Below are 10,000 nucleotides of genomic sequence, written 5' to 3'. Positions count from 1 at the left end.
ATTAAAATATAAATTTTTTATTTTATTAATAAGATACGAATAATACAATATGAACATAGTGTATTATTTCAAACAATTACATGTTGTTTTATTGACAATTAAATGGCCCAAAACCGGCATCCCAATATCCGCACAAATCCACAGACATGGTTCGAACGAAAAAAAAAAAAGGGACATTTAGTTTTGGCGACCCCCCTGAAGAAGGGATGCTGCACCTCGGAGTTTCCTCCATATCAGCAACGCCGGCCCGGTTGTTCTGGCCTTTCTCCCATTTTCTTTCCCGCCAGTCTGTTGGTTACTTCTCAGGATTTAGGACTCAGGATTTAGGGTCCAGGATATGGGATGCAGGATTTAGTTTCTAGTGTCTCATTTCACTTGGAGTATGGTCAGTAATGTGTTTGGATGTGTTCCAAATGTTCCATAATTCTTGCGGCAACCTTCGCCATCACTCCTCGAGTCTCGCGGAACCTCGATTTCTCCTCCACCACGTCTCCTCCTTTCTAAGGAGTATTTTCTTGGCAGCCTGGGCGAGGGCCCTGTATGTGTCCTCGCGAATAATGCTCGTTCCGGTTGGGGGCCAGTCAAGGCCCTTCTCCTGGCAGACCGCACGGTACTCCCTCCTCTCTGTCTCATATAAGGGGCAGTGGAACATCACATGCATTGGGGACTCACCCGCGGCCCCGCAGAGGCAGCCGGGGTCATCGGACAACCCTCTCTCATGCAGCTTCTCAGCGAAATCCCCATGCCCTGACAGGAACTGGACGACGTAGTGTTCTAGGAACATCCACTTCATGAGAAGCCTGTCCAGCACGTTGGGGAAGAGTCCATGAGTGTGTCTGCCGGTCGTGGATTCGTCCCACCTGGTCTGCCACTCTCGCAGCAGATACTCAATCACCTCACTGTTGAGGTCCATGTCCGAACGCCCACCATCGAAGTCCTCCGGGAAGCTATAGCCATTGATGTCGAAGCTTCTCCCTCTAGAAGCCTTGTATCGGATGTCCAGGCGTCGCATATGCAGGTCAATCGGGGGGGCGCCTGCGACGATGAGGAGGGCGTCCGTGGCGACAGTTCTGTACGCTCTAGTTACACGCAGAAGCGCCTGCCTCTGCGCCGCTTGCAAGGCTTTAAGGCCAGTTCCGGTCATCAGATCCATCCAAGCCGGAGCCGCGTATGCAACGATAGGGAGGAACAGTCCGGTGTACAAAGTCCGCAGTGCCTTGTGTCTAAGTCCCCATGTGCGTCGCGCCACCGCAGCGAGAGCGTTGATCTTTTGCAAGCCCTTATCCTTCACCTTCTTGATGTGGGTATTAATCTTCATGCCTGTGTCGAAGTGTACCCCCAAGTACCTCACGCACTCGGCCATGCGGACCTGTTTTCCTTGGACTCTAACCGCTGGTGGTCTGCTCCTCGCAAACGATCCCCTCAGCATGATCATCTCGGTCTTCTCTCCAGCCAGAGAAAGTTTCTCCCGAGAACACCAACCCTCAATCGTCGCGATCGCCGCACGCGCCCTTCCCTCAATCTCGGCTCTGGTGTTACCAGCGATGAGCAGCGAGAGATCATCAGCATACGCGAAGACCTCGTGTCCATCCCTCTCCAAGGTCATCAGGAGGTCGTCGAACACCAGGTTCCAGAAAGGGGGAGCCGCCACGGAGCCCTGCGGGCAACCCCTCGTTACGCCCTTCTCCACTCTTCCGCTCCTACCGACAAGTATGACCCGTCTGTCAGACAGGTAGTCGGATACCAGGGAATACAAGTTCCCGGGACAGTTCCTCTCCCTGAGGTAATGCATAATGCTTGGCCACCAGACGTTATCGAAAGCGCCAGCAATGTCGAACATGATCGCGAGTACATACTTGCGATCGGAGGTCTCAACACACCTTCGCATCTCAACTATCGCGTCCACCGTTGACCTGCCCCTACGGAACCCGAACTGCCGCTGTGCTGCATACCCCGGCATCATGAAAGTCTCCTCTAGTCTCCCGACCATGAGCCTCTCGAGGGACTTCCCGATCACTGACAGGAGGCATATCGGGCGATAGGATTTCGCAAGCGCCTCATCCCTGTCCGTGCCCTTAAGCAACGCGCGCACTGAGCCAACCTTCCAGACCGCGGGGAAGCACCCGAACTCCAGACAGGCGTTGAACAACTTCAAGAACTCGGCACGGAGGACGCCATATGAGGCCTTGTAAACGATAACCTCGATGAGATCGGGTCCCGGGGCCTTGCCGTTCCGGAGGGAGGCGACGGCCTCCCCGATCTCGGCGTCGGCGAACCTCGAGACATCCGGCGCCGTCGGAGGCGGCGCGAGGCGAGAGTTTCTCCTTTCAATCTGCTCCTCCGTGCTGTCAGGGGTGTCATCCGGAACAAGGGCGTTCAGGAGCTCCAGGGCGGAGTCCTCCCATGTGATCGGGCGGTCCGCGCCTACGCATCTCGTAGACAGCGCCATTTCCGGGCTGCACTTTCTCATACACGCCCTGTACACCAACCCCCACGGGTTTTCATTGCCCTCGTTGGTCACGAATTTCTGCCAGTCGGTCGTCTTGGCACGGTGGATCTCAGCCGTGTACCTGCGTCTAATCAGGAGGTATTCATTCCTCCGGGCGATCTTTCGCACCGGGTCCGTCTCAACCTGGAAGGCCTTTCTGGTCTTGTAGGTTTTCTTCTTCAGGGCCGTGAGATCTCGCGTCCACCATGGGACAGATCTATCATGTCGCTGCTTCCGCTGCAGGACAGCGTCGCAGGCAGACACGATGCAGTCCTGAATTAAGGCCGCCGCCACCTCCACCTCATCCTTGCTCCTCGGACCAAAATCCCGCAATCTGAGTCCCCTGATCTGCTGGAGGACATCCTGGAATCTCGACCAGTCCACTTCGGTCGTTCGGTAACGCTGGTGCAGCGCCGGTTCTCGGGTTCCGGTGGCCCCCGCTCGATCCGGGAGTCCGACGCAGAAGGAGATAGGGTTGTGGTCACTCGTCGTCCATCCCTCATGCACAGCCCAGTCGCGGATGAGTCCGGCCGCCGCCTCCGTGGCCATAGTGACGTCGATGTTCGATTTTCCACAGTGGTTTCGGAAGGTGGGGGGGTTGTCTGGGCTATTGAGCACCACCAGGTTCTCCGACGCTATCGTTTCCTCCAGCATCACACCCCGACTGTCCAGAATCCCACTGTGCCACATGGGGGATTTAGCGTTCACGTCAGCCGCTATGATCAACCTCTGGCCGCGCAGTTCATGGCAGATGTCATGTATCAGGCTGAGATAGCGGTCGATGTCATGCGAGAACCTAAAGTAGATGCTGGCCAGATATATCCTTCCAGCAGCGCCCGAGATCTCAACACATGTACAGTACTCACTGGACAGGCGAGCAAGCTTCAGAACGTTGAGCCCTGGGTTACGTACGGCTATTGCCGCCATCACGTGAGACTGTGGTTTTCCCCCGGTGACAGTGAGACAGCCCCTGAGTCCCAGAAGTCGACCTCTGACATTGTATGGTTCCTGCATTAGCAAGATGTCAATGTCCTCGTCGTTCATCACTCTCCGCATCTCCAGCGAGACGTTGTGCGATCCCCGCATGTTATGTTGCGCGATTTTTAGCTCCCGGCCATTTATGGTGATATTATTGGCCATAGTCGGTTCTAGAAAGGACCTGGTTGATCGCGGCTTTGTATGCGGGACATTCATTGCTCTTCACGGAGTGGTGGTGGTCTCTTCCAAACCTCTGGCAGTTCGAGCAGACTGCCAATGAGCTTTTGTTTGGGCAGTCCTTGAAGCTGTGCCCCGCGGTTCCACAGTGTCCGCACGTCTCCTTTTCCGCTCGGCAGTACTTAGATGTGTGTCCGAATGCCTGACATTTGTAGCATCGTGTGGCAGCAATGTAATCTTGCGCATTGCAACGGCTCCAGCCGATGTACAATGATTCCTTTTTGAGCAGATAATTTCTAGCTTCGTTTGAGACCTCAAGGATGGTGTTACATGTTTCTTTGTTTTTGTCCCCGGATTTGAAAGCAACCCTCATTTGTTGTCTCATTCGTGTTCTTCCTTCCTGATCCACGTTCTGCTCAACGATGGTGTCCAGCAGAGTCTCATCCGTGAGCATCCTTGGGGTGTTGTACAGGATGACCCGTGGGCTCTTTTTCTGAGGTGCGCCAACCACCAGTCCAGCTTCCCTGAGTTTCTCATTACCCAGGAGTGCAGTCACGTCGCTCGTTTTGGCCGTCTCGACAATAATTCCGTTCCCCTGGATTCCCCGTACGCCCACCACTTGAAGTCCATCACGTGCCGGGGATATGAGTTTCTGCACCGCTTCCTTTGTCGCCTCACTAGACACGAATGCTTTTGTGTCCTTAGGTACAATGGTTATTACATTAGGAGGGTTTCGCTTTAAGTTAGAGGCCATCGCGGATTTGGATCTCAGCCCAACCCGTTCCGCATATGTAGTGGATCCTCTGGGGGCTGTGGTCGTTGCTGTGGCGAACCCCTTCTCGGCCTTCTCAACGGTGGTCTCGAAGGTCCTCCGCTGTTGAGCAGTTTCCCCCTTAAGCGCGGCAACTTGTCCCTCGAGGTGGCTGTTCTGGATCAGTGCCTCATTTAGAACGCCCTGAAGCTTGTAAAATTTGCCAAGGACGGCTTCTGTGGTCTTGCAGTCGATGGAGTTGTCCGGATCATGGAGGAAGGCCATTACACTCCTGAAGATTTTCTCCGACCTTGCCTTCAGGGAGAGAGTGGTTTCTGAGTCAGCCTTCTGTTGTTTTGCTTCATCGGTGTCAGTCTCGTGCTCCGTCAGGGCCTTAGGAGGAGAACCCTTTTTCTTTCTTTTCGTTTTCCCCGTCCGTCCATCAGCGGTCGCCGTTGTGGGCCCCGCATCACCGCTGCCCGAGCTCCTCCTCTTTCGTTTCTCCTTTCCCTTGGTCTTCCTCCTCCTGTTCGTCACTTCCTCAGAGTCGGAGCTCTCGAAGTCCATTTCTATAACCGTGTCAGCCGAAGAGCTGTCCTCGGATTCGTACGGAGATTTTCGTGTGATTGCCAGGATTTCTGAACTCAATCGAGAGTAAAAGGGCGTAAAGAGGTCAAAGGAGCAAAAGGGGTACACGAGGCACAAGGGGCGCGATGGGCAGAAGGGACGAAAACGGCGAAAAGCGCGAGGAAAGAAGTGAAAACGTGGAAAGGGCGTAAAAGGGCGGAAAGTGTGAAAGAGGGCGCGGAAGAGCGCGAAAGTGCGAAAAGGGGTGAAAAGGAGCTAAAGGAGCGAAAAGGAGTGAAAAGGAGCAAAAAAGAGCAAAGGTGGAACTCGTGGAACTAATGAGGTTCGTGGAACTAGTGGAACCAGTTCACTGCGCGCCGCGAGATGGGGCAGAAATCGGGGAACTCGTGGAACTAGTGGATCTAGTTCACGAGGGCGTCAAGAGATGGAGCCACCGGCGGTGGAAGTCGCCAGATCGTGGAACTAGTGGAACTAGTCCTCGGGGGCGCCGCAAGATGGAGCCACTGGAGGTGGAAGTCGTGGAGCTAGTTCAAGAGGGCGCCAAGAGATGGAGCCACCGGCGGTGGAAGTCCTCGGATCGTGGAACTAGTAGATCTAGTTCACGAGGGCGCCACAAGATGGAGCCACTGAAGATGGAAGTCGTGGAACCAGTGGAACACGTCGAACTACTTCCTGGGGGCACCGCAAGATAAATTCTCGCCAATGAGAGCGAATGAGGGCGTCCAAGATGGCCGTCGCTGCAGCCACGTGGCGACCGAAGTTAATTTCCACTAATTAACAGCACTGGAACGGGCCACACGCGTAATTGTTTGTGTGTCTGTTGTCTTTGGTGTAATTAACACTGCACGAATGTTTTTCAGTCGCCTGACTGCTCCTCTCCGTCTTCGTGTCTTGAAAATCTGCTGACAGGCTGGCAATATGCCGCCGTGCACGTGGTCAGCACTTCAACAGCGAATATCTTCCTCCAGACACTGTTCTCGGCGTAATCTCTGTCTCACTTTATTCACTGTATTACTCTGAGTGTCCTCGATAACTATTTGCACTTGAAATAACTGTTTTTCCGCAGGAAAGACGATAATATCACGGAGCGATGTAACAACGCGTGTGTGCTATTGGCCACCTAGCGGAGCAAAAAAAAAAAAAAAAAAAAAAAAAAAGGGACAGAGGGAATCTCGTTAATCCAAACACGCGCATCGCAAACATATCCGGGGACGATCTACCTAACAGTACAGACCAAAACTGACTCCCGCCGTTTACCCGCACGACCGATAGAACACGATTAGTACACGTCGAAATATAACTCGGAACATTATTCTCAGTTTATTCGATAAATACTCATCCTAAAGCTTTGATACTTGATATTTATTGTTAGAATGCGTTATTATACAATGATCTAATATTTATAATGGTCTGGGAACGCTAGGGAAAAAGTTTACTCTTGGCGGTTGGACTTAGAAAAATTTCGCTTCGGTCGGAGTTGCTCGCAATGCGCCCGGAACATTATTCTGAGTTTATTCGATAAATATTCATCCTAAAGCTTTGATACTTGATATTTATTGTTAGAATGCGTTGTTATACAATGATCTAATATTTATAATGGTCTGGGAACGCTAGGAAAAAAGTTTACTCTTGGCGGTTGGACTTAGAAAAATTTCGCTCGGTCGGAGTTGCTCGCAATGCGCCCGGAACATTATTCTGAGTTTATTCGATAAATATTCATCCTAAAGCTTTGATACTTGATATTTATTGTTAGAATGCGTTATTATACAATGATCTAATATTTATAATGGTCTGGGATCGCTAGGAAAAAAGTTTACTCTTGGCGGTTGGACTTGGAAAAATTTCGCTCGGTCGGAGTTGCTCGCAATGCGCCCGGAACATTATTCTGAGTTTATTCGATAAATATTCATCCTAAAGCTTTGATACTTGATATTTATTGTTAGAATGCGTTATTATACAATGATCTAATATTTATAATTGTCTGGGAACGCTAGGAAAAAAGTTTACTCTTGGCGGTTGGACTTAGAAAAATTTCGCTCGGTCGGAGTTGCTCGCAATGCGCTCCGAACATTATTCTCAGTTTATTCGATAAATACTCATCCGAGCGCTTTCATACTTGATATTTGTCTTCGAAATGCTTTACCACACGATGATCTAATATTTATAATTGTCCGAGTCAACCGGAAAGATAAGTTTACTCTTGGCGGTCGGAGCAATATTTCACAAAAACTGGAGCAATACGCGTCCGAGAGCTTTGAAACTCGAGAAATATTGATGACAAGCGGTATCGTGCGTGGATATAACGATTAAAGTCGTGCGGGAGCTCGGGGAGAAAAGTTTACTCTTGGCGGTTGGACTTAGAAAAATTTCGCTCGAGCTCCTTCGCACGGCGATCCGACGCGCCTCGGCGCGCGAACGATTCGTTCGAGCGGCCGAGCAAACTATGCGCTCCGAACATTATTCTCAGTTTATTCGATAAATACTCATCCGAGCGCTTTCATACTTGATATTTGTCTTCGAAATGCTTTACCACACGATGATCTAATATTTATAATGGTCTGGGAACGCTAGGAAAAAAGTTTACTCTTGGCGGTTGGACTTAGAAAAATTTCGCTCGGTCGGAGTTGCTCGCAATGCGCTCCGAACATTATTCTCAGTTTATTCGATAAATACTCATCCGAGCGCTTTCATACTTGATATTTGTCTTCGAAATGCTTTACCACACGATGATCTAATATTTATAATGGTCTGGGAACGCTAGGAAAAAAGTTTACTCTTGGCGGTTGGACTTAGAAAAATTTCGCTTCGGTCGGAGTTGCTCGCAATGCGCCCGGAACATTATTCTGAGTTTATTCGATAAATATTCATCCTAAAGCTTTGATACTTGATATTTATTGTTAGAATGCGTTGTTATACAATGATCTAATATTTATAATGGTCTGGGAACGCTAGGAAAAAAGTTTACTCTTGGCGGTTGGACTTAGAAAAATTTCGCTCGGTCGGAGTTGCTCGCAATGCGCCCGGAACATTATTCTGAGTTTATTCGATAAATATTCATCCTAAAGCTTTGATACTTGATATTTATTGTTAGAATGCGTTATTATACAATGATCTAATATTTATAATGGTCTGGGATCGCTAGGAAAAAAGTTTACTCTTGGCGGTTGGACTTGGAAAAATTTCGCTCGGTCGGAGTTGCTCGCAATGCGCCCGGAACATTATTCTGAGTTTATTCGATAAATATTCATCCTAAAGCTTTGATACTTGATATTTATTGTTAGAATGCGTTATTATACAATGATCTAATATTTATAATTGTCTGGGAACGCTAGGAAAAAAGTTTACTCTTGGCGGTTGGACTTAGAAAAATTTCGCTCGGTCGGAGTTGCTCGCAATGCGCTCCGAACATTATTCTCAGTTTATTCGATAAATACTCATCCGAGCGCTTTCATACTTGATATTTGTCTTCGAAATGCTTTACCACACGATGATCTAATATTTATAATTGTCCGAGTCAACCGGAAAGATAAGTTTACTCTTGGCGGTCGGAGCAATATTTCACAAAAACTGGAGCAATACGCGTCCGAGAGCTTTGAAACTCGAGAAATATTGATGACAAGCGGTATCGTGCGTGGATATAACGATTAAAGTCGTGCGGGAGCTCGGGGAGAAAAGTTTACTCTTGGCGGTTGGACTTAGAAAAATTTCGCTCGAGCTCCTTCGCACGGCGATCCGACGCGCCTCGGCGCGCGAACGATTCGTTCGAGCGGCCGAGCAAACTATGCGCTCCGAACATTATTCTCAGTTTATTCGATAAATACTCATCCGAGCGCTTTCATACTTGATATTTGTCTTCGAAATGCTTTACCACACGATGATCTAATATTTATAATGGTCTGGGAACGCTAGGAAAAAAGTTTACTCTTGGCGGTTGGACTTAGAAAAATTTCGCTCGGTCGGAGTTGCTCGCAATGCGCTCCGAACATTATTCTCAGTTTATTCGATAAATACTCATCCGAGCGCTTTCATACTTGATATTTGTCTTCGAAATGCTTTACCACACGATGATCTAATATTTATAATGGTCTGGGAACGCTAGGAAAAAAGTTTACTCTTGGCGGTTGGACTTAGAAAAATTTCGCTTCGGTCGGAGTTGCTCGCAATGCGCCCGGAACATTATTCTGAGTTTATTCGATAAATATTCATCCTAAAGCTTTGATACTTGATATTTATTGTTAGAATGCGTTGTTATACAATGATCTAATATTTATAATGGTCTGGGAACGCTAGGAAAAAAGTTTACTCTTGGCGGTTGGACTTAGAAAAATTTCGCTCGGTCGGAGTTGCTCGCAATGCGCCCGGAACATTATTCTGAGTTTATTCGATAAATATTCATCCTAAAGCTTTGATACTTGATATTTATTGTTAGAATGCGTTATTATACAATGATCTAATATTTATAATGGTCTGGGATCGCTAGGAAAAAAGTTTACTCTTGGCGGTTGGACTTGGAAAAATTTCGCTCGGTCGGAGTTGCTCGCAATGCGCCCGGAACATTATTCTGAGTTTATTCGATAAATATTCATCCTAAAGCTTTGATACTTGATATTTATTGTTAGAATGCGTTATTATACAATGATCTAATATTTATAATTGTCTGGGAACGCTAGGAAAAAAGTTTACTCTTGGCGGTTGGACTTAGAAAAATTTCGCTCGGTCGGAGTTGCTCGCAATGCGCTCCGAACATTATTCTCAGTTTATTCGATAAATACTCATCCGAGCGCTTTCATACTTGATATTTGTCTTCGAAATGCTTTACCACACGATGATCTAATATTTATAATTGTCCGAGTCAACCGGAAAGATAAGTTTACTCTTGGCGGTCGGAGCAATATTTCACAAAAACTGGAGCAATACGCGTCCGAGAGCTTTGAAACTCGAGAAATATTGATGACAAGCGGTATCGTGCGTGGATATAACGATTAAAGTCGTGCGGGAGCTCGGGGAGAAAAGTTTAC

Source organism: Lasioglossum baleicum, unplaced genomic scaffold, assembly GCF_051020765.1.
Source record: "Lasioglossum baleicum unplaced genomic scaffold, iyLasBale1 scaffold0334, whole genome shotgun sequence".
Classification (NCBI taxonomy): domain Eukaryota; kingdom Metazoa; phylum Arthropoda; class Insecta; order Hymenoptera; family Halictidae; genus Lasioglossum; species Lasioglossum baleicum.
Note: the sequence above shows the minus strand (reverse complement) of the source record.